A 23,496-nucleotide genomic window follows, 5' to 3' on the forward strand; every position below is an offset into this window, starting at 1 on the left:
GAGATTACCTGTGACTTTGGCTGGCTGAGGGTCAATTCCACCACAAGCTTCTGTAGCGCAATCTGTTACCGCGTTGGACTGTCAATCTATAGGTTGGTGCTTTGACCCCATCCAGGGATGACATTTTTCAGATTGTAGCGATGTGAACAGACCCTTCCTGACTTGTAGTGATCTTCCGTGTGACTTTGGCCTGCTGAGGGTCAAAGTATTTACAGGTCTCTGTGGCGCAATTGGTTAGCGCGTTAGACTGTTAATCTAAAGGTTGGTGGTTCGAGCCCACCCAGGGAAGATAGATTTACATTTCTGCTGTTGTGGAAACACCTTCCTGGAATTACAGTAGGCTGGTTTTAGACCTGCTTTGCCTCCTGTTATCTTATGTGATTGGTGTGTTGTTGAACGTGAAAGATGACAATTTGCTATACCTACTGGTAAAATGGCTGTCAATGTTCTGTGATCTTCTGTTACTCAATAGCTTGATCATTCTGTGGTCTCCAAGGAACATATCATTTATTAATATTAATCCGGCTAGTATTCCAATGTAAAATATGTCAATCTGGCATGAAAAACTTTAGCATTTATATTTATCCCGCTTGAAGGACAATGTTGGTCCAGTGTGTGTGTGTGTGTGAGATTGTGTGTATATGTGTGCCTGTATGCCATAAAAGTGAATCGCCATTATATCATACTTCCGGGGTCAGTCCCCTAATTATTATGAATGAATTTGACGATTATATATTACATTCTTGAAAATGCAGTGGTTTAAGATATATATTTATCAAATGATATTTGTGATTGTGGCTGAATTTACTCCTGCCAGATGCCTTTTAATAAAATGTTGCGCTGACGAAGATTGCTCTGCATTTTTGACCTTTTAAGGACATTCAAAAAGCTAACAAACGTTAGAAAACTACAGGGCTACTTCCTTGAAAATGTTGTGGCACTTTCGTTGGACCTTGACACAACCATTGGAACAAAGTGTTGTTGTATCGTAAACTCCATGTACAGTTGGATGAGATCACGGATGGCCAGAGGTCAACTGTCAGGGTCAAATACACCACAAGTCTCTGTTGTGCAATTGGTTAGCGCGTTAGACTGTTAAGCTAAAGGTTGGTGGTTTGAGCCGACCCAGGGATGAGAGTTTTCAGTTTGTAGTGCTCCATGAAGCGACATCCTGGACTTGAATTGAGATTCCCTGTGACTTTGGCTGGCTGAGGGTCAATTCCACCACAAGCTTCTGTAGCGCAATCTGTTACCGCGTTGGACTGTCAATCTATAGGTTGGTGCTTTGACCCCATCCAGGGATGACATTTTTCAGATTGTAGCGATGTGAACAGACCCTTCCTGACTTGTAGTGATCTTCCGTGTGACTTTGGCCTGCTGAGGGTCAAAGTATATACAGGTCTCTGTGGCGCAATTGGTTAGCGCGTTAGACTGTTAATCTAAAGGTTGGTGGTTCGAGCCCACCCAGGGACGTTAGGTTTACATTTCTGCTGTTGTGGAAACACCTTCCTGGACTTACAGTAGGATAGTTTTTGACCTGCTGTGCCTCCTGTTATCGTATGTGATTGGTGTGTTGTTCAACGTGAAAGATGACAATTTGCTATACCTGCTGGTAAAATGGCTGTCAATGTTCTGTGATCTTCTGTTACTCAATAGCTTGATCATTCTGTGGTCTCCAAGGAACATATCATTTATTAATATTAATCCGGCTAGTATTCCAATGTAAAATATGTCAATCTGGCATGAAAAACTTTAGCATTTATATTTATCCCGCTTGAAGGACAATGTTGGTCCAGTGTGTGTGTGTGTGTGAGATTGTGTGTATATGTGTGCCTGTATGCCTGTATGCCATAAAAGTGAATCGCCATTATATCATACTTCCGGGGTCAGTCCCCTAATTATTATGAATGAATTTGACGATTATATATTACATTCTTGAAAATGCAGTGGTTTAAGATATATATTTATCAAATGATATTTGTGATTGTGGCTGAATTTACTCCTGCCAGATGCCTTTTAATAAAATGTTGCGCTGACGAAGATTGCTCTGCATTTTTGACCTTTTAAGGACATTCAAAAAGCTAACAAACGTTAGAAAACTACAGGGCTACTTCCTTGAAAATGTTGTGGCACTTTCGTTGGACCTTGACACAACCATTGGAACAAAGTGTTGTTGTATCGTAAACTCCATGTACAGTTGGATGAGATCACGGATGGCCAGAGGTCAACTGTCAGGGTCAAATACACCACAAGTCTCTGTTGTGCAATTGGTTAGCGCGTTAGACTGTTAAGCTAAAGGTTGGTGGTTTGAGCCGACCCAGGGATGAGAGTTTTCAGTTTGTAGTGCTCCATGAAGCGACATCCTGGACTTGAATTGAGATTCCCTGTGACTTTGGCTGGCTGAGGGTCAATTCCACCACAAGCTTCTGTAGCGCAATCTGTTACCGCGTTGGACTGTCAATCTATAGGTTGGTGCTTTGACCCCATCCAGGGATGACATTTTTCAGATTGTAGCGATGTGAACAGACCCTTCCTGACTTGTAGTGATCTTCCGTGTGACTTTGGCCTGCTGAGGGTCAAAGTATATACAGGTCTCTGTGGCGCAATTGGTTAGCGCGTTAGACTGTTAATCTAAAGGTTGGTGGTTCGAGCCCACCCAGGGACGTTAGGTTTACATTTCTGCTGTTGTGGAAACACCTTCCTGGACTTACAGTAGGATAGTTTTTGACCTGCTGTGCCTCCTGTTATCGTATGTGATTGGTGTGTTGTTCAACGTGAAAGATGACAATTTGCTATACCTGCTGGTAAAATGGCTGTCAATGTTCTGTGATCTTCTGTTACTCAATAGCTTGATCATTCTGTGGTCTCCAAGGAACATATCATTTATTAATATTAATCCGGCTAGTATTCCAATGTAAAATATGTCAATCTGGCATGAAAAACTTTAGCATTTATATTTATCCCGCTTGAAGGACAATGTTGGTCCAGTGTGTGTGTGTGTGTGAGATTGTGTGTATATGTGTGCCTGTATGCCTGTATGCCATAAAAGTGAATCGCCATTATATCATACTTCCGGGGTCAGTCCCCTAATTATTATGAATGAATTTGACGATTATATATTACATTCTTGAAAATGCAGTGGTTTAAGATATATATTTATCAAATGATATTTGTGATTGTGGCTGAATTTACTCCTGCCAGATGCCTTTTAATAAAATGTTGCGCTGACGAAGATTGCTCTGCATTTTTGACCTTTTAAGGACATTCAAAAAGCTAACAAACGTTAGAAAACTACAGGGCTACTTCCTTGAAAATGTTGTGGCACTTTCGTTGGACCTTGACACAACCATTGGAACAAAGTGTTGTTGTATCGTAAACTCCATGTACAGTTGGATGAGATCACGGATGGCCAGAGGTCAACTGTCAGGGTCAAATACACCACAAGTCTCTGTTGTGCAATTGGTTAGCGCGTTAGACTGTTAAGCTAAAGGTTGGTGGTTTGAGCCGACCCAGGGATGAGAGTTTTCAGTTTGTAGTGCTCCATGAAGCGACATCCTGGACTTGAATTGAGATTCCCTGTGACTTTGGCTGGCTGAGGGTCAATTCCACCACAAGCTTCTGTAGCGCAATCTGTTACCGCGTTGGACTGTCAATCTATAGGTTGGTGCTTTGACTCCATCCAGGGATGACATTTTTCAGATTGTAGCGATGTGAACAGACCCTTCCTGACTTGTAGTGATCTTCCGTGTGACTTTGGCCTGCTGAGGGTCAAAGTATATACAGGTCTCTGTGGCGCAATTGGTTAGCGCGTTAGACTGTTAATCTAAAGGTTGGTGGTTCGAGCCCACCCAGGGACGTTAGGTTTACATTTCTGCTGTTGTGGAAACACCTTCCTGGACTTACAGTAGGATAGTTTTTGACCTGCTGTGCCTCCTGTTATCGTATGTGATTGGTGTGTTGTTCAACGTGAAAGATGACAATTTGCTATACCTACTGGTAAAATGGCTGTCAATGTTCTGTGATCTTCTGTTACTCAATAGCTTGATCATTCTGTGGTCTCCAAGGAACATATCATTTATTAATATTAATCCGGCTAGTATTCCAATGTAAAATATGTCAATCTGGCATGAAAAACTTTAGCATTTATATTTATCCCGCTTGAAGGACAATGTTGGTCCAGTGTGTGTGTGTGTGTGAGATTGTGTGTATATGTGTGCCTGTATGCCATAAAAGTGAATCGCCATTATATCATACTTCCGGGGTCAGTCCCCTAATTATTATGAATGAATTTGACGATTATATATTACATTCTTGAAAATGCAGTGGTTTAAGATATATATTTATCAAATGATATTTGTTATTGTGGCTGAATTTACTCCTGCCAGATGCCTTTTAATAAAATGTTGCGCTGACGAAGATTGCTCTGCATTTTTGACCTTTTAAGGACATTCAAAAAGCTAACAAACGTTAGAAAACTACAGGGCTACTTCCTTGAAAATGTTGTGGCACTTTCGTTGCACCTTGACACAACCATTGGAACAAAGTGTTGTTGTATCGTAAACTCCATGTACAGTTGGATGAGATCACGGATGGCCAGAGGTCAACTGTCAGGGTCAAATACACCACAAGTCTCTGTTGTGCAATTGGTTAGCGCGTTAGACTGTTTGGCTAAAGGTTGGTGGTTTGAGCCAACCCAGGGATGAGAGTTTTCAGTTTGTAGTGCTCCATGAAGCGACATCCTGGACTTGAATTGAGATTACCTGTGACTTTGGCTGGCTGAGGGTCAATTCCACCACAAGCTTCTGTAGCGCAATCTGTTACCGCGTTGGACTGTCAATCTATAGGTTGGTGCTTTGACCCCATCCAGGGATGACATTTTTCAGATTGTAGCGATGTGAACAGACCCTTCCTGACTTGTAGTGGTCTTCCGTGTGACTTTGGCCTGCTGAGGGTCAATGTAATTACAGGTCTCTGTGGCGCAATTGGTTAGCGCGTTAGACTGTTAATCTAAAGGTTGGTGGTTCGAGCCCACCCAGGGACGATAGATTTACATTTCTGCTGTTGTGGAAACACCTTCCTGGACTTACAGTAGGAAAGTTTTTGACCTGCTGTGCCTCCTGTTATCGTATGTGATTGGTGTGTTGTTGAACGTGAAAGATGACAATTTGCTATACCTGCTGGTAAAATGGCTGTCAATGTTCTGTGATCTTCTGTTACTCAATAGCTTGATCATTCTGTGGTCTCCAAGGAACATATCATTTATTAATATTAATCCGGCTAGTATTCCAATGTAAAATATGTCAATCTGGCATGAAAAACTTTAGCATTTATATTTATCCCGCTTGAAGGACAATGTTGGTCCAGTGTGTGTGTGTGTGTGAGATTGTGTGTATATGTGTGCCTGTATGCCATAAAAGTGAATCGCCATTATATCATACTTCCGGGGTCAGTCCCCTAATTATTATGAATGAATTTGACGATTATATATTACATTCTTGAAAATGCAGTGGTTTAAGATATATATTTATCAAATGATATTTGTGATTTTGGCTGAATTTACTCCTGCCAGATGCCTTTTAATAAAATGTTGCGCTGACGAAGATTGCTTGGCATTTTTGACCTTTTAAGGACCTTCAAAAAGCTAACAAACGTTAGAAAACTACAGGGCTACTTCCTTGAAAATGTTGTGGCACTTTCGTTGCACCTTGACACAACCATTGGAACAAAGTGTTGTTGTATCGTAAACTCCATGTACAGTTGGATGAGATCACGGATGGCCAGAGGTCAACTGTCAGGGTCAAATACACCACAAGTCTCTGTTGTGCAATTGGTTAGCGCGTTAGACTGTTAAGCTAAAGGTTGGTGGTTTGAGCCGACCCAGGGATGAGAGTTTTTAGTTTGTAGTGCTCCATGAAGCGACATCCTGGACTTGAATTGAGATTCCCTGTGACTTTGGCTGGCTGAGGGTCAATTCCACCACAAGCTTCTGTAGCGCAATCTGTTACCGCGTTGGACTGTCAATCTATAGGTTGGTGCTTTGACCCCATCCAGGGATGACATTTTTCAGATTGTAGCGATGTGAACAGACCCTTCCTGACTTGTAGTGATCTTCCATGTGACTTTGGCCTGCTGAGGGTCAATGTAATTGCAGGTCTCTGCGGCGCAATTGGTTAGCGCGTTAGACTGTTAATCTAAAGGTTGGTGGTTCGAGCCCACCCAGGGAAGATAGATTTACATTTCTGCTGTTGTGGAAACACCTTCCTGGAATTACAGTAGGCTGGTTTTAGACCTGCTTTGCCTCCTGTTATCTTATGTGATTGGTGTTTTGTTGAACGTGAAAGATGACAATTTGCTATACCTACTGGTAAAATGGCTGTCAATGTTCTGTGATCTTCTGTTACTCAATAGCTTGATCATTCTGTGGTCTCCAAGGAACATATCATTTATTAATATTAATCCGGCTAGTATTCCAATGTAAAATATGTCAATCTGGCATGAAAAACTTTAGCATTTATATTTATCCCGCTTGAAGGACAATGTTGGTCCAGTGTGTGTGTGTGTGTGAGATTGTGTGTATATGTGTGCCTGTATGCCATAAAAGTGAATCGCCATTATATCATACTTCCGGGGTCAGTCCCCTAATTATTATGAATGAATTTGACGATTATATATTACATTCTTGAAAATGCAGTGGTTTAAGATATATATTTATCAAATGATATTTGTTATTGTGGCTGAATTTACTCCTGCCAGATGCCTTTTAATAAAATGTTGCGCTGACGAAGATTGCTCTGCATTTTTGACCTTTTAAGGACATTCAAAAAGCTAACAAACGTTAGAAAACTACAGGGCTACTTCCTTGAAAATGTTGTGGCACTTTCGTTGCACCTTGACACAACCATTGGAACAAAGTGTTGTTGTATCGTAAACTCCATGTACAGTTGGATGAGATCACGGATGGCCAGAGGTCAACTGTCAGGGTCAAATACACCACAAGTCTCTGTTGTGCAATTGGTTAGCGCGTTAGACTGTTTGGCTAAAGGTTGGTGGTTTGAGCCAACCCAGGGATGAGAGTTTTCAGTTTGTAGTGCTCCATGAAGCGATATCCTGGACTTGAATTGAGATTACCTGTGACTTTGGCTGGCTGAGGGTCAATTCCACCACAAGCTTCTGTAGCGCAATCTGTTACCGCGTTGGACTGTCAATCTATAGGTTGGTGCTTTGACCCCATCCAGGGATGACATTTTTCAGATTGTAGCGATGTGAACAGACCCTTCCTGACTTGTAGTGATCTTCCGTGTGACTTTGGCCTGCTGAGGGTCAATGTAATTACAGGTCTCTGTGGCGCAATTGGTTAGCGCGTTAGACTGTTAATCTAAAGGTTGGTGGTTCGAGCCCACCCAGGGACGATAGATTTACATTTCTGCTGTTGTGGAAACACCTTCCTGGACTTACAGTAGGAAAGTTTTTGACCTGCTGTGCCTCCTGTTATCGTATGTGATTGGTGTGTTGTTGAACGTGAAAGATGACAATTTGCTATACCTGCTGGTAAAATGGCTGTCAATGTTCTGTGATCTTCTGTTACTCAATAGCTTGATCATTCTGTGGTCTCCAAGGAACATATCATTTATTAATATTAATCCGGCTAGTATTCCAATGTAAAATATGTCAATCTGGCATGAAAAACTTTAGCATTTATATTTATCCCGCTTGAAGGACAATGTTGGTCCAGTGTGTGTGTGTGTGTGAGATTGTGTGTATATGTGTGCCTGTATGCCATAAAAGTGAATCGCCATTATATCATACTTCCGGGGTCAGTCCCCTAATTATTATGAATGAATTTGACGATTATATATTACATTCTTGAAAATGCAGTGGTTTAAGATATATATTTATCAAATGATATTTGTGATTGTGGCTGAATTTACTCCTGCCAGATGCCTTTTAATAAAATGTTGCGCTGACGAAGATTGCTTGGCATTTTTGACCTTTTAAGGACCTTCAAAAAGCTAACAAACGTTAGAAAACTACAGGGCTACTTCCTTGAAAATGTTGTGGCACTTTCGTTGCACCTTGACACAACCATTGGAACAAAGTGTTGTTGTATCGTAAACTCCATGTACAGTTGGATGAGATCACGGATGGCCAGAGGTCAACTGTCAGGGTCAAATACACCACAAGTCTCTGTTGTGCAATTGGTTAGCGCGTTAGACTGTTAAGCTAAAGGTTGGTGGTTTGAGCCGACCCAGGGATGAGAGTTTTTAGTTTGTAGTGCTCCATGAAGCGACATCCTGGACTTGAATTGAGATTCCCTGTGACTTTGGCTGGCTGAGGGTCAATTCCACCACAAGCTTCTGTAGCGCAATCTGTTACCGCGTTGGACTGTCAATCTATAGGTTGGTGCTTTGACCCCATCCAGGGATGACATTTTTCAGATTGTAGCGATGTGAACAGACCCTTCCTGACTTGTAGTGATCTTCCATGTGACTTTGGCCTGCTGAGGGTCAATGTAATTGCAGGTCTCTGCGGCGCAATTGGTTAGCGCGTTAGACTGTTAATCTAAAGGTTGGTGGTTCAAGCCCACCCAGGGACGCTAGCTTTACATTTCTGCTGTTGTGGAAACACCTTCCTGGAATTACAGTAGGCTGGTTTTAGACCTGCTGTGCCTTCTGTTATCTTATGTGATTGGTGTGTTGTTGAACGTGAAAGATGACAATTTGCTATACCTACTGGTAAAATGGCTGTCAATGTTCTGTGATCTTCTGTTACTCAATAGCTTGATCATTCTGTGGTCTCCAAGGAACATATCATTTATTAATATTAATCCGGCTAGTATTCCAATGTAAAATATGTCAATCTGGCATGAAAAACTTTAGCATTTATATTTATCCCGCTTGAAGGACAATGTTGGTCCAGTGTGTGTGTGTGTGTGAGATTGTGTGTATATGTGTGCCTGTATGCCATAAAAGTGAATCGCCATTATATCATACTTCCGGGGTCAGTCCCCTAATTATTATGAATGAATTTGACGATTATATATTACATTCTTGAAAATGCAGTGGTTTAAGATATATATTTATCAAATGATATTTGTGATTGTGGCTGAATTTACTCCTGCCAGATGCCTTTTAATAAAATGTTGCGCTGACGAAGATTGCTCTTTATTTTTGACCTTTTAAGGACATTCAAAAAGCTAACAAACGTTAGAAAACTACAGGGCTACTTCCTTGAAAATGTTGTGGCACTTTCGTTGCACCTTGACACAACCATTGGAACAAAGTGTTGTTGTGTCGTAAACTCCATGTACAGTTGGATGAGATCACGGATGGCCAGAGGTCAACTGTCAGGGTCAAATACACCACAAGTCTCTGTTGTGCAATTGGTTAGCGCGTTAGACTGTTAAGCTAAAGGTTGGTGGTTTGAGCCAACCCAGGGATGAGAGTTTTCAGTTTGTAGTGCTCCATGAAGCGACATCCTGGACTTGAATTGAGATTCCCTGTGACTTTGGCTGGCTGAGGGTCAATTCCACCACAAGCTTCTGTAGCGCAATCTGTTACCGCGTTGGACTGTCAATCTATAGGTTGGTGCTTTGACCCCATCCAGGGATGACATTTTTCAGATTGTAGCGATGTGAACAGACCCTTCCTGACTTGTAGTGATCTTCCGTGTGACTTTGGCCTGCTGAGGGTCAATGTAATTACAGGTCTCTGTGTCGCAATTGGTTAGCGCGTTAGACTGTTAATCTAAAGGTTGGTGGTTCAAGCCCACCCAGGGACGCTAGCTTTACATTTCTGCTGTTGTGGAAACACCTTCCTGGAATTACAGTAGGCTGGTTTTAGACCTGTTGTGCCTTCTGTTATCTTATGTGATTGGTGTGTTGTTGAACGTGAAAGATGACAATTTGCTATACCTACTGGTAAAATGGCTGTCAATGTTCTGTGATCTTCTGTTACTCAATAGCTTGATCATTCTGTGGTCTCCAAGGAACATATCATTTATTAATATTAATCCGGCTAGTATTCCAATGTAAAATATGTCAATCTGGCATGAAAAACTTTAGCATTTATATTTATCCCGCTTGAAGGACAATGTTGGTCCAGTGTGTGTGTGTGAGATTGTGTGTATATGTGTGCCTGTATGCCATAAAAGTGAATCGCCATTATATCATGCTTCCGGGGTCAGTCCCCTAATTATTATGAATGAATTTGACGATTATATATTACATTCTTGAAAATGCAGTGGTTTAAGATATATATTTATCAAATAATATTTGTTATTGTGGCTGAATTTACTCCTGCCAGATGCCTTTTAATAAAATGTTGCGCTGACGAAGATTGCTCTGCATTTTTGACCTTTTAAGGACATTCAAAAAGCTAACAAACGTTAGAAAACTACAGGGCTACTTCCTTGAAAATGTTGTGGCACTTTCGTTGCACCTTGACACAACCATTGGAACAAAGTGTTGTTGTATCGTAAACTCCATGTACAGTTGGATGAGATCACGGATGGCCAGAGGTCAACTGTCAGGGTCAAATACACCACAAGTCTCTGTTGTGCAATTGGTTAGCGCGTTAGACTGTTAAGCTAAAGGTTGGTGGTTTGAGCCAACCCAGGGATGAGAGTTTTCAGTTTGTAGTGCTCCATGAAGCGACATCCTGGACTTGAATTGAGATTCCCTGTGACTTTGGCTGGCTGAGGGTCAATTCCACCACAAGCTTCTGTAGCGCAATCTGTTACCGCGTTGGACTGTCAATCTATAGGTTGTTGCTTTGACCCCATCCAGGGATGACATTTTTCAGATTGTAGCGATGTGAACAGACCCTTCCTGACTTGTAGTGATCTTCCGTGTGACTTTGGCCTGCTGAGGGTCAATGTAATTACAGGGCTCTGTGGCGCAATTGGTTAGCGCGTTAGACTGTTAATCTAAAGGTTGGTGGTTCGAGCCCACCCAGGGACGATAGATTTACATTTCTGCTGTTGTGGAAACACCTTCCTGGACTTACAGTAGGATAGTTTTTGACCTGCTGTGCCTCCTGTTATCGTATGTGATTGGTGTGTTGTTGAACGTGAAAGATGACAATTTGCTATACCTGCTGGTAAAATGGCTGTCAATGTTCTGTGATCTTCTGTTACTCAATAGCTTGATCATTCTGTGATCTCCAAGGAACATATCATTTATTAATATTAATCCGGCTAGTATTCCAATGTAAAATATGTCAATCTGGCATGAAAAACTTTAGCATTTATATTTATCCCGCTTGAAGGACAATGTTGGTCCAGTGTGTGTGTGTGTGTGAGATTGTGTGTATATGTGTGCCTGTATGCCATAAAAGTGAATCGCCATTATATCATACTTCCGGGGTCAGTCCCCTAATTATTATGAATGAATTTGACGATTATATATTACATTCTTGAAAATGCAGTGGTTTAAGATATATATTTATCAAATGATATTTGTTATTGTGGCTGAATTTACTCCTGCCAGATGCCTTTTAATAAAATGTTGCGCTGACGAAGATTGCTCTGCATTTTTGACCTTTTAAGGACATTCAAAAAGCTAACAAACGTTAGAAAACTACAGGGCTACTTCCTTGAAAATGTTGTGGCACTTTCGTTGCACCTTGACACAACCATTGGAACAAAGTGTTGTTGTGTCGTAAACTCCATGTACAGTTGGATGAGATCACGGATGGCCAGAGGTCAACTGTCAGGGTCAAATACACCACAAGTCTCTGTTGTGCAATTGGTTAGCGCGTTAGACTGTTAAGCTAAAGGTTGGTGGTTTGAGCCAACCCAGGGATGAGAGTTTTCAGTTTGTAGTGCTCCATGAAGCGACATCCTGGACTTGAATTGAGATTCCCTTTGGCTGGCTGAGGGTCAATTCCACCACAAGCTTCTGTAGCGCAATCTGTTACCGCGTTGGACTGTCAATCTATAGGTTGTTGCTTTGACCCCATCCAGGGATGACATTTTTCAGATTGTAGCGATGTGAACAGACCCTTCCTGACTTGTAGTGATCTTCCGTGTGACTTTGCCCTGCTGAGGGTCAATGTAATTACAGGTCTCTGTGGCGCAATTGGTTAGCGCGTTAGACTGTTAATCTAAAGGTTGGTGGTTCGAGCCCACCCAGGGATGATAGATTTACATTTCTGCTGTTGTGGAAACACCTTCCTGGACTTACAGTAGGATAGTTTTTGACCTGCTGTGCCTCCTGTTATCGTATGTGATTGGTGTGTTGTTGAACGTGAAAGATGACAATTTGCTATACCTGCTGGTAAAATGGCTGTCAATGTTCTGTGATCTGCTGTTACTCAATAGCTTGATCATTCTGTGGTCTCCAAGGAACATATCATTTATTAATATTAATCCGGCTAGTATTCCAATGTAAAATATGTCAATCTGGCATGAAAAACTTTAGCATTTATATTTATCCCGCTTGAAGGACAATGTTGGTCCAGTGTGTGTGTGTGAGATTGTGTGTATATGTGTGCCTGTATGCCATAAAAGTGAATCGCCATTATATCATACTTCCGGGGTCAGTCCCCTAATTATTATGAATGAATTTGACGATTATATATTACATTCTTGAAAATGCAGTGGTTTAAGATATATATTTATCAAATGATATTTGTGATTGTGGCTGAATTTACTCCTGCCAGATGCCTTTTAATAAAATGTTGCGCTGACGAAGATTGCTCTGCATTTTTGACCTTTTAAGGACATTCAAAAAGCTAACAAACGTTAGAAAACTACAGGGCTACTTCCTTGAAAATGTTGTGGCACTTTCGTTGCACCTTGACACAACCATTGGAACAAAGTGTTGTTGTATCGTAAACTCCATGTACAGTTGGATGAGATCACGGATGGCCAGAGGTCAACTGTCAGGGTCAGATACACCACAAGTCTCTGTTGTGCAATTGGTTAGCGCGTTAGACTGTTAAGCTAAAGGTTGGTGGTTTGAGCCGACCCAGGGATAAGAGTTTTCAGTTTGTAGTGCTCCATGAAGCGACATCCTGGACTTGAATTGAGATTCCCTGTGACTTTGGCTGGCTGAGGGTCAATTCCACCACAATCTTCTGTAGCGCAATCTGTTACCGCGTTGGACTGTCAATCTATAGGTTGGTGCTTTGACCCCATCCAGGGATGACATTTTTCAGATTGTAGCGATGTGAACAGACCCTTCCTGACTTGTAGTGATCTTCCATGTGACTTTGGCCTGCTGAGGGTCAATGTAATTGCAGGTCTCTGTGGCGCAATTGGTTACCGCGTTAGACTGTTAATCTAAAGGTTGGTGGTTCGAGCCCACCCAGGGATGATAGATTTACATTTCTGCTGTTGTGGAAACACCTTCCTGGACTTACAGTAGGATAGTTTTTGACCTGCTGTGCCTCCTGTTATCGTATGTGATTGGTGTGTTGTTGAACGTGAAAGATGACAATTTGCTATACCTGCTGGTAAAATGGCTGTCAATGTTCTGTGATCTGCTGTTACTCAATAGCTTGATCATTCTGTGGTCTCCAAGGAACATATCATTTATTAATATTAATCCGGCTAGTATTCCAATGTAAAATATGTCAATCTGGCATGAAAAACTTTAGCATTTATATTTATCCCGCTTGAAGGACAATGTTGGTCCAGTGTGTGTGTGTGAGATTGTGTGTATATGTGTGCCTGTATGCCATAAAAGTGAATCGCCATTATATCATACTTCCGGGGTCAGTCCCCTAATTATTATGAATGAATTTGACGATTATATATTACATTCTTGAAAATGCAGTGGTTTAAGATATATATTTATCAAATGATATTTGTGATTGTGGCTGAATTTACTCCTGCCAGATGCCTTTTAATAAAATGTTGCGCTGACGAAGATTGCTCTGCATTTTTGACCTTTTAAGGACATTCAAAAAGCTAACAAACGTTAGAAAACTACAGGGCTACTTCCTTGAAAATGTTGTGGCACTTTCGTTGCACCTTGACACAACCATTGGAACAAAGTGTTGTTGTATCGTAAACTCCATGTACAGTTGGATGAGATCACGGATGGCCAGAGGTCAACTGTCAGGGTCAGATACACCACAAGTCTCTGTTGTGCAATTGGTTAGCGCGTTAGACTGTTAAGCTAAAGGTTGGTGGTTTGAGCCGACCCAGGGATAAGAGTTTTCAGTTTGTAGTGCTCCATGAAGCGACATCCTGGACTTGAATTGAGATTCCCTGTGACTTTGGCTGGCTGAGGGTCAATTCCACCACAATCTTCTGTAGCGCAATCTGTTACCGCGTTGGACTGTCAATCTATAGGTTGGTGCTTTGACCCCATCCAGGGATGACATTTTTCAGATTGTAGCGATGTGAACAGACCCTTCCTGACTTGTAGTGATCTTCCATGTGACTTTGGCCTGCTGAGGGTCAATGTAATTACAGGTCTCTGTGGCGCAATTGGTTACCGCGTTAGACTGTTAATCTAAAGGTTGGTGGTTCAAGCCCACCCAGGGACGCTAGCTTTACATTTCTGCTGTTGTGGAAACACCTTCCTGGAATTACAGTAGGCTTGTTTTAGACCTGCTGTGCCTCCTGTTATCTTATGTGATTGGTGTGTTGTTGAACGTGAAAGATGACAATTTGCTATACCTACTGGTAAAATGGCTGTCAATGTTCTGTGATCTTCTGTTACTCAATAGCTTGATCATTCTGTGGTCTCCAAGGAACATATCATTTATTAATATTAATCCGGCTAGTATTCCAATGTAAAATATGTCAATCTGGCATGAAAAACTTTAGCATTTATATTTATCCCGCTTGAAGGACAATGTTGGTCCAGTGTGTGTGTGTGTGTGAGATTGTGTGTATATGTGTGCCTGTATGCCATAAAAGTGAATCGCCATTATATCATACTTCCGGGGTCAGTCCCCTAATTATTATAAATGATTTTGACGATTATATATTACATTCTTGAAAATGCAGTGGTTTAAGATATATATTTATCAAATGATATTTGTTATTGTGGCTGAATTTACTCCTGCCAGATGCCTTTTAATAAAATGTTGCGCTGACGAAGATTGCTCTGCATTTTTGACCTTTTAAGGACATTCAAAAAGCTAACAAACGTTAGAAAACTACAGGGCTACTTCCTTGAAAATGTTGTGGCACTTTCGTTGCACCTTGACACAACCATTGGAACAAAGTGTTGTTGTATCGTAAACTCCATGTACAGTTGGATGAGATCAAGGATGGCCAGAGGTCAACTGTCAGGGTCAAATACACCACAAGTCTCTGTTGTGCAATTGGTTAGCGCGTTAGACTGTTAAGCTAAAGGTTGGTGGTTTGAGCCAACCCAGGGATGAGAGTTTTCAGTTTGTAGTGCTCCATGAAGCGACATCCTGGACTTGAATTGAGATTCCCTGTGACTTTGGCTGGCTGAGGGTCAATTCCACCACAAGCTTCTGTAGCGCAATCTGTTACCGCGTTGGACTGTCAATCTATAGGTTGGTGCTTTGACCCCATCCAGGGATGACATTTTTCAGATTGTAGCGATGTGAACAGACCCTTCCTGACTTGTAGTGATCTTCCGTGTGACTTTGGCCTGCTGAGGGTCAATGTATTTACAGGTCTCTGTGGCGCAATTGGTTAGCGCGTTAGACTGTTAATCTAAAGGTTGGTGGTTCGAGCCCACCCAGGGACGATAGATTTACATTTCTGCTGTTGTGGAAACACCTTCCTGGACTTACAGTAGGATAGTTTTTGACCTGCTTTGCCTCCTGTTATCTTATGTGATTGGTGTGTTGTTGAACGTGAAAGATGACAATTTGCTATACCTGCTGGTAAAATGGCTGTCAATGTTCTGTGATCTTCTGTTACTCAATAGCTTGATCATTCTGTGGTCTCCAAGGAACATATCATTTATTAATATTAATCCGGCTAGTATTCCAATGTAAAATATGTCAATCTGGCATGAAAAACTTTAGCATTTATATTTATCCCGCTTGAAGGACAATGTTGGTCCAGTGTGTGTGTGTGTGTGAGATTGTGTGTATATGTGTGCCTGTATGCCATAAAAGTGAATCGCCATTATATCATACTTCCGGGGTCAGTCCCCTAATTATTATGAATGAATTTGACGATTATATATTACATTCTTGAAAATGCAGTGGTTTAAGATATATATTTATCAAATGATATTTGTTATTGTGGCTGAATTTACTCCTGCCAGATGCCTTTTAATAAAATGTTGCGCTGACGAAGATTGCTCTGCATTTTTGACCTTTTAAGGACATTCAAAAAGCTAACAAACGTTAGAAAACTACAGGGCTACTTCCTTGAAAATGTTGTGGCACTTTCGTTGCACCTTGACACAACCATTGGAACAAAGTGTTGTTGTATCGTAAACTCCATGTACAGTTGGATGAGATCAAGGATGGCCAGAGGTCAACTGTCAGGGTCAAATACACCACAAGTCTCTGTTGTGCAATTGGTTAGCGCGTTAGACTGTTAAGCTAAAGGTTGGTGGTTTGAGCCAACCCAGGGATGAGAGTTTTCAGTTTGTAGTGCTCCATGAAGCGACATCCTGGACTTGAATTGAGATTCCCTGTGACTTTGGCTGGCTGAGGGTCAATTCCACCACAAGCTTCTGTAGCGCAATCTGTTACCGCGTTGGACTGTCAATCTATAGGTTGGTGCTTTGACCCCATCCAGGGATGACATTTTTCAGATTGTAGCGATGTGAACAGACCCTTCCTGACTTGTAGTGATCTTCCGTGTGACTTTGGCCTGCTGAGGGTCAATGTATTTACAGGTCTCTGTGGCGCAATTGGTTAGCGCGTTAGACTGTTAATCTAAAGGTTGGTGGTTCGAGCCCACCCAGGGACGATAGATTTAAATTTCTGCTGTTGTGGAAACACCTTCCTGGACTTACAGTAGGATAGTTTTTGACCTGCTTTGCCTCCTGTTATCTTATGTGATTGGTGTGTTGTTGAACGTGAAAGATGACAATTTGCTATACCTGCTGGTAAAATGGCTGTCAATGTTCTGTGATCTTCTGTTACTCAATAGCTTGATCATTCTGTGGTCTCCAAGGAACATATCATTTATTAATATTAATCCGGCTAGTATTCCAATGTAAAATATGTCAATCTGGCATGAAAAACTTTAGCATTTATATTTATCCCGCTTGAAGGACAATGTTGGTCCAGTGTGTGTGTGTGTGTGAGATTGTGTGTATATGTGTGCCTGTATGCCATAAAAGTGAATCGCCATTATATCATACTTCCGGGGTCAGTCCCCTAATTATTATGAATGAATTTGACGATTATATATTACATTCTTGAAAATGCAGTGGTTTAAGATATATATTTATCAAATGATATTTGTTATTGTGGCTGAATTTACTCCTGCCAGATGCCTTTTAATAAAATGTTGCGCTGACGAAGATTGCTCTGCATTTTTGACCTTTTAAGGACATTCAAAAAGCTAACAAACGTTAGAAAACTACAGGGCTACTTCCTTGAAAATGTTGTGGCACTTTCGTTGCACCTTGACACAACCATTGGAACAAAGTGTTGTTGTATCGTAAACTCCATGTACAGTTGGATGAGATCACGGATGGCCAGAGGTCAACTGTCAGGGTCAAATACACCACAAGTCTCTGTTGTGCAATTGGTTAGCGCGTTAGACTGTTAAGCTAAAGGTTGGTGGTTTGAGCCAACCCAGGGATGAGAGTTTTCAGTTTGTAGTGCTCCATGAAGCGACATCCTGGACTTGAATTGAGATTCCCTGTGACTTTGGCTGGCTGAGGGTCAATTCCACCACAAGCTTCTGTAGCGCAATCTGTTACCGCATTGGACTGTCAATCTATAGGTTGGTGCTTTGACCCCATCCAGGGATGACATTTTTCAGATTGTAGCGATGTGAACAGACCCTTCCTGACTTGTAGTGATCTTCCGTGTGACTTTGGCCTGCTGAGGGTCAATGTAATTACAGGTCTCTGTGGCGCAATTGGTTAGCGCGTTAGACTGTTAATCTAAAGGTTGGTGGTTCGAGCCCACCCAGGGACGATAGATTTACATTTCTGCTGTTGTGGAAACACCTTCCTGGACTTACAGTAGGATAGTTTTTGACCTGCTGTGCCTCCTGTTATCGTATGTGATTGGTGTGTTGTTGAACGTGAAAGATGACAATTTGCTATACCTGCTGGTAAAATGGCTGTCAATGTTCTGTGATCTTCTGTTACTCAATAGCTTGATCATTCTGTGGTCTCCAAGGAACATATCATTTATTAATATTAATCCGGCTAGTATTCCAATGTAAAATATGTCAATCTGGCATGAAAAACTTTAGCATTTATATTTATCCCGCTTGAAGGACAATGTTGGTCCAGTGTGTGTGTGTGTGTGAGATTGTGTGTATATGTGTGCCTGTATGCCATAAAAGTGAATCGCCATTATATCATACTTCCGGGGTCAGTCCCCTAATTATTATGAATGAATTTGACGATTATATATTACATTCTTGAAAATGCAGTGGTTTAAGATATATATTTATCAAATGATATTTGTGATTGTGGCTGAATTTACTCCTGCTAGATGCCTTTTAATAAAATGTTGCGCTGACGAAGATTGCTTGGCATTTTTGACCTTTTAAGGACCTTCAAAAAGCTAACAAACGTTAGAAAACTACAGGGCTACTTCCTTGAAAATGTTGTGGCACTTTCGTTGCACCTTGACACAACCATTGGAACAAAGTGTTGTTGTATCGTAAACTCCATGTACAGTTGGATGAGATCACGGATGGCCAGAGGTCAACTGTCAGGGTCAAATACACCACAAGTCTCTGTTGTGCAATTGGTTAGCACGTTAGACTGTTAAGCTAAAGGTTGGTGGTTTGAGCCGACCCAGGGATGAGAGTTTTTAGTTTGTAGTGCTCCATGAAGCGACATCCTGGACTTGAATTGAGATTCCCTGTGACTTTGGCTGGCTGAGGGTCAATTCCACCACAAGCTTCTGTAGCGCAATCTGTTACCGCGTTGGACTGTCAATCTATAGGTTGGTGCTTTGACCCCATCCAGGGATGACATTTTTCAGATTGTAGCGATGTGAACAGACCCTTCCTGACTTGTAGTGATCTTCCATGTGACTTTGGCCTGCTGAGGGTCAATGTAATTGCAGTTCTCTGTGGCGCAATTGGTTAGCGCGTTAGACTGTTAATCTAAAGGTTGGTGGTTCAAGCCCACCCAGGGACGCTAGCTTTACATTTCTGCTGTTGTGGAAACACCTTCCTGTAATTACAGTAGGCTGGTTTTAGACCTGCTGTGCCTTCTGTTATCTTATGTGATTGGTGTGTTGTTGAACGTGAAAGATGACAATTTGCTATACCTACTGGTAAAATGGCTGTCAATGTTCTGTGATCTTCTGTTACTCAATAGCTTGATCATTCTGTGGTCTCCAAGGAACATATCATTTATTAATATTAATCCGGCTAGTATTCCAATGTAAAATATGTCAATCTGGCATGAAAAACTTTAGCATTTATATTTATCCCGCTTGAAGGACAATGTTGGTCCAGTGTGTGTGTGTGTGTGTGAGATTGTGTGTATATGTGTGCCTGTATGCCATAAAAGTGAATCGCCATTATATCATACTTCTGGGGTCAGTCCCCTAATTATTATGAATGAATTTGACGATTATATATTACATTCTTGAAAATGCAGTGGTTTAAGATATATATTTATTTAATGATATTTGTTATTGTGGCTGAATTTACTCCTGCCAGATGCCTTTTAATAAAATGTTGCGCTGACGAAGATTGCTCTGCATTTTTGATCTTTTAAGGACATTCAAAAAGCTAACAAACGTTAGAAAACTACAGGGCTACTTCCTTGAAAATGTTGTGGCACTTTCGTTGCACCTTGACACAACCATTGGAACAAAGTGTTGTTGTATCGTAAACTCCATGTACAGTTGGATGAGATCACGGATGGCCAGAGGTCAACTGTCAGGGTCAAATACACCACAAGTCTCTGTTGTGCAATTGGTTAGCGCGTTAGACTGTTAAGCTAAAGGTTGGTGGTTTGAGCCGACCCAGGGATGAGAGTTTTCAGTTTGTAGTGCTCCATGAAGCGACATCCTGGACTTGAATTGAGATTCCCTGTGACTTTGGCTGGCTGAGGGTCAATTCCACCACAAGCTTCTGTAGCGCAATCTGTTACCGCGTTGGACTGTCAATCTATAGGTTGGTGCTTTGACCCCATCCAGGGATGACATTTTTCAGATTGTAGCGATGTGAACAGACCCTTCCTGACTTGTAGTGATCTTCCGTGTGACTTTGGCCTGCTGGTCAATGTTATTAAAGGTCTCTGTGGCGCAATTGGTTAGCGCGTTAGACTGTTAATCTAAAGGTTGGTGGTTCGAGCCCACCCAGGGATGATAGATTTACATTTCTGCTGTTGTGGAAACACCTTCCTGGACTTACAGTAGGATAGTTTTTGACCTGCTGTGCCTCCTGTTATCGTATGTGATTGGTGTGTTGTTGAACGTGAAAGATGACAATTTGCTATACCTGCTGGTAAAATGGCTGTCAATGTTCTGTCATCTTCTGTTACTCAATAGCTTGATCATTCTGTGGTCTCCAAGGAACATATCATTTATTAATATTAATCCGGCTAGTATTCCAATGTAAAATATGTCAATCTGGCATGAAAAACTTTAGCATTTATATTTATCCCGCTTGAAGGACAATGTTGGTCCAGTGTGTGTGTGTGTGTGAGATTGTGTGTATATGTGTGCCTGTATGCCATAAAAGTGAATCGCCATTATATCATACTTCCGGGGTCAGTCCCCTAATTATTATGAATGAATTTGACGATTATATATTACATTCTTGAAAATGCAGTGGTTTAAGATATATATTTATCAAATGATATTTGTTATTGTGGCTGAATTTACTCCTGCCAGATGCCTTTTAATAAAATGTTGCGCTGACGAAGATTGCTCTGCATTTTTGACCTTTTAAGGACATTCAAAAAGCTAACAAACGTTAGAAAACTACAGGGCTACTTCTTTGAAAATGTTGAAGCACTTTCGTTGCACCTTGACACAACCATTGGAACAAAGTGTTGTTGTATCGTAAACTCCATGTACAGTTGGATGAGATCACGGATGGCCAGAGGTCAACTGTCAGGGTCAAATACACCACAAGTCTCTGTTGTGCAATTGGTTAGCGCGTTAGACTGTTACGCTAAAGGTTGGTGGTTTGAGCCGACCCAGGGATGAGAGTTTTCAGTTTGTAGTGCTCCATGAAGCGACATCCTGGACTTGAATTGAGATTCCCTGTGACTTTGGCTGGCTGAGGGTCAATTCCACCACAAGCTTCTGTAGCGCAATCTGTTACCGCGTTGGACTGTCAATCTATAGGTTGGTGCTTTGACCCCATCCAGGGATGACATTTTTCAGATTGTAGCGATGTGAACAGACCCTTCCTGACTTGTAGTGATCTTCCGTGTGACTTTGGCCTGCTGAGGGTCAATGTAATTACAGGTCTCTGTGGCGCAATTGGTTAACGCGTTAGACTGTTAATCTAAAGTTTGGTTGTTCGAGCCCACCCAGGGACGCTAGCTTTACATTTCTGCTGTTGTGGAAACACCTTCCTGGACTTACAGTAGGATAGTTTTTGACCTGCTGTGCCTCCTGTTATCGTATGTGATTGGTGTGTTGTTGAACGTGAAAGATGACAATTTGCTATACCTGCTGGTAAAATGGCTGTCAATGTTCTGTCATCTTCTGTTACTCAATAGCTTGATCATTCTGTGGTCTCCAAGGAACATATCATTTATTAATATTAATCCGGCTAGTATTCCAATGTAAAATATGTCAATCTGGCATGAAAAACTTTAGCATTTATATTTATCCCGCTTGAAGGACAATGTTGGTCCAGTGTGTGTGTGTGTGTGAGATTGTGTGTATATGTGTGCCTGTATGCCATAAAAGTGAATCGCCATTATATCATACTTCCGGGGTCAGTCCCCTAATTATTTTGAATGAATTTGACGATTATATATTACATTCTTGAAAATGCAGTGGTTTAAGATATATATTTATCAAATGATATTTGTGATTGTGGCTGAATTTACTCCTGCCAGATGCCTTTTAATAAAATGTTGCGCTGACGAAGATTGCTCTGCATTTTTGACCTTTTAAGGACATTCAAAAAGCTAACAAACGTTAGAAAACTACAGGGCTACTTCTTTGAAAATGTTGAAGCACTTTCGTTGCACCTTGACACAACCATTGGAACAAAGTGTTGTTGTATCGTAAACTCCATGTACAGTTGGATGAGATCACGGATGGCCAGAGGTCAACTGTCAGGGTCAAATACACCACAAGTCTCTGTTGTGCAATTGGTTAGCGCGTTAGACTGTTAAGCTAAAGGTTGGTGGTTTGAGCCGACCCAGGGATGAGAGTTTTCAGTTTGTAGTGCTCCATGAAGCGACATCCTGGACTTGAATTGAGATTCCCTGTGACTTTGGCTGGCTGAGGGTCAATTCCACCACAAGCTTCTGTAGCGCAATCTGTTACCGCGTTGGACTGTCAATCTATAGGTTGGTGCTTTGACCCCATCCAGGGATGACATTTTTCAGATTGTAGCGATGTGAACAGACCCTTCCTGACTTGTAGTGATCTTCCGTGTGACTTTGGCCTGCTGAGGGTCAATGTAATTACAGGTCTCTGTGGCGCAATTGGTTAGCGCGTTAGACTGTTAAACTAAAGGTTGGTGGTTCGAGCCCACCCAGGTACGATAGATTTATTTTTCTGCTGTTGTGGAAACACCTTCCTGGACTTACAGTAGGCTAGTTTTTGACCTGCTGTGCCTCCTGTTATCGTATGTGATTGGTGTGTTGTTGAACGTGAAAGATGACAATTTGCTATACCTACTGCTAAAATGTCTGTCAATGTTCTGTGATCTTCTGTTACTCAATAGTTTGATCATTCTGTGGTCTCCAGGGAACATATCATTTATTAATATTAATCCGGCTAGTATTCCAATGTAAAATATGTCAATCTGGCATGAAAAACTTTAGCATTTATATTTATCCCGCTTGAAGGACAATGTTGGTCCAGTGTGTGTGTGTGTGTGAGATTGTGTGTATATGTGTGCCTGTATGCCATAAAAGTGAATCGCCATTATATCATACTTCCGGGGTCAGTCCCCTAATTATTATGAATGAATTTGACGATTATATATTACATTCTTGAAAATGCAGTGGTTTAAGATATATATTTATCAAATGATATTTGTGATTGTGGCTGAATTTACTCCTGCCAGATGCCTTTTAATAAAATGTTGCGCTGACGAAGATTGCTCTGCATTTTTGACCTTTTAAGGACATTCAAAAAGCTAACAAACGTTAGAAAACTACAGGGCTACTTCTTTGAAAATGTTGAAGCACTTTCGTTGCACCTTGACACAACCATTGGAACAAAGTGTTGTTGTATCGTAAACTCCATGTAC

The 23,496-nt window shown here is 41.3% G+C and overlaps 20 non-coding genes across 20 annotated transcripts; all 20 read left to right on the forward strand.

Annotated features, from left to right (window-relative positions):
• The first annotated feature begins 215 nt into the window (after positions 1-215).
• trnan-guu (transfer RNA asparagine (anticodon GUU)) lies at positions 216-289 on the forward strand. The gene has a single exon. It is a non-coding gene; the product is annotated as a tRNA-Asn (tRNA).
• A 1,110-nt stretch (positions 290-1,399) lies between these two features.
• On the forward strand, positions 1,400-1,473 carry trnan-guu (transfer RNA asparagine (anticodon GUU)). The gene has a single exon. It is a non-coding gene; the product is annotated as a tRNA-Asn (tRNA).
• A 1,118-nt stretch (positions 1,474-2,591) lies between these two features.
• trnan-guu (transfer RNA asparagine (anticodon GUU)) lies at positions 2,592-2,665 on the forward strand. Its single transcript has one exon. It is a non-coding gene; the product is annotated as a tRNA-Asn (tRNA).
• A 1,118-nt stretch (positions 2,666-3,783) lies between these two features.
• trnan-guu (transfer RNA asparagine (anticodon GUU)) lies at positions 3,784-3,857 on the forward strand. Its single transcript has one exon. It is a non-coding gene; the product is annotated as a tRNA-Asn (tRNA).
• A 1,110-nt stretch (positions 3,858-4,967) lies between these two features.
• Positions 4,968-5,041, forward strand: trnan-guu (transfer RNA asparagine (anticodon GUU)). Its single transcript has one exon. It is a non-coding gene; the product is annotated as a tRNA-Asn (tRNA).
• A 1,110-nt stretch (positions 5,042-6,151) lies between these two features.
• On the forward strand, positions 6,152-6,225 carry trnan-guu (transfer RNA asparagine (anticodon GUU)). The gene has a single exon. It is a non-coding gene; the product is annotated as a tRNA-Asn (tRNA).
• Positions 6,226-7,335: 1,110 nt separating this feature from the next.
• trnan-guu (transfer RNA asparagine (anticodon GUU)) lies at positions 7,336-7,409 on the forward strand. The gene has a single exon. It is a non-coding gene; the product is annotated as a tRNA-Asn (tRNA).
• Positions 7,410-8,519: 1,110 nt separating this feature from the next.
• Positions 8,520-8,593, forward strand: trnan-guu (transfer RNA asparagine (anticodon GUU)). Its single transcript has one exon. It is a non-coding gene; the product is annotated as a tRNA-Asn (tRNA).
• A 1,110-nt stretch (positions 8,594-9,703) lies between these two features.
• trnan-guu (transfer RNA asparagine (anticodon GUU)) lies at positions 9,704-9,777 on the forward strand. Its single transcript has one exon. It is a non-coding gene; the product is annotated as a tRNA-Asn (tRNA).
• Positions 9,778-10,883: 1,106 nt separating this feature from the next.
• trnan-guu (transfer RNA asparagine (anticodon GUU)) lies at positions 10,884-10,957 on the forward strand. The gene has a single exon. It is a non-coding gene; the product is annotated as a tRNA-Asn (tRNA).
• A 1,104-nt stretch (positions 10,958-12,061) lies between these two features.
• On the forward strand, positions 12,062-12,135 carry trnan-guu (transfer RNA asparagine (anticodon GUU)). The gene has a single exon. It is a non-coding gene; the product is annotated as a tRNA-Asn (tRNA).
• Positions 12,136-13,241: 1,106 nt separating this feature from the next.
• trnan-guu (transfer RNA asparagine (anticodon GUU)) lies at positions 13,242-13,315 on the forward strand. Its single transcript has one exon. It is a non-coding gene; the product is annotated as a tRNA-Asn (tRNA).
• Positions 13,316-14,421: 1,106 nt separating this feature from the next.
• Positions 14,422-14,495, forward strand: trnan-guu (transfer RNA asparagine (anticodon GUU)). Its single transcript has one exon. It is a non-coding gene; the product is annotated as a tRNA-Asn (tRNA).
• A 1,110-nt stretch (positions 14,496-15,605) lies between these two features.
• On the forward strand, positions 15,606-15,679 carry trnan-guu (transfer RNA asparagine (anticodon GUU)). The gene has a single exon. It is a non-coding gene; the product is annotated as a tRNA-Asn (tRNA).
• Positions 15,680-16,789: 1,110 nt separating this feature from the next.
• Positions 16,790-16,863, forward strand: trnan-guu (transfer RNA asparagine (anticodon GUU)). Its single transcript has one exon. It is a non-coding gene; the product is annotated as a tRNA-Asn (tRNA).
• Positions 16,864-17,973: 1,110 nt separating this feature from the next.
• trnan-guu (transfer RNA asparagine (anticodon GUU)) lies at positions 17,974-18,047 on the forward strand. Its single transcript has one exon. It is a non-coding gene; the product is annotated as a tRNA-Asn (tRNA).
• Positions 18,048-19,156: 1,109 nt separating this feature from the next.
• Positions 19,157-19,231, forward strand: trnan-guu (transfer RNA asparagine (anticodon GUU)). The gene has a single exon. It is a non-coding gene; the product is annotated as a tRNA-Asn (tRNA).
• A 1,109-nt stretch (positions 19,232-20,340) lies between these two features.
• On the forward strand, positions 20,341-20,414 carry trnan-guu (transfer RNA asparagine (anticodon GUU)). Its single transcript has one exon. It is a non-coding gene; the product is annotated as a tRNA-Asn (tRNA).
• Positions 20,415-21,524: 1,110 nt separating this feature from the next.
• On the forward strand, positions 21,525-21,598 carry trnan-guu (transfer RNA asparagine (anticodon GUU)). Its single transcript has one exon. It is a non-coding gene; the product is annotated as a tRNA-Asn (tRNA).
• Positions 21,599-22,708: 1,110 nt separating this feature from the next.
• On the forward strand, positions 22,709-22,782 carry trnan-guu (transfer RNA asparagine (anticodon GUU)). Its single transcript has one exon. It is a non-coding gene; the product is annotated as a tRNA-Asn (tRNA).
• The last annotated feature ends 714 nt before the right edge of the window (positions 22,783-23,496 follow it).

The sequence above is a fragment of the Salvelinus fontinalis genome, chromosome 11, assembly GCF_029448725.1.
Source record: "Salvelinus fontinalis isolate EN_2023a chromosome 11, ASM2944872v1, whole genome shotgun sequence".
Lineage (NCBI taxonomy): Eukaryota > Metazoa > Chordata > Actinopteri > Salmoniformes > Salmonidae > Salvelinus > Salvelinus fontinalis.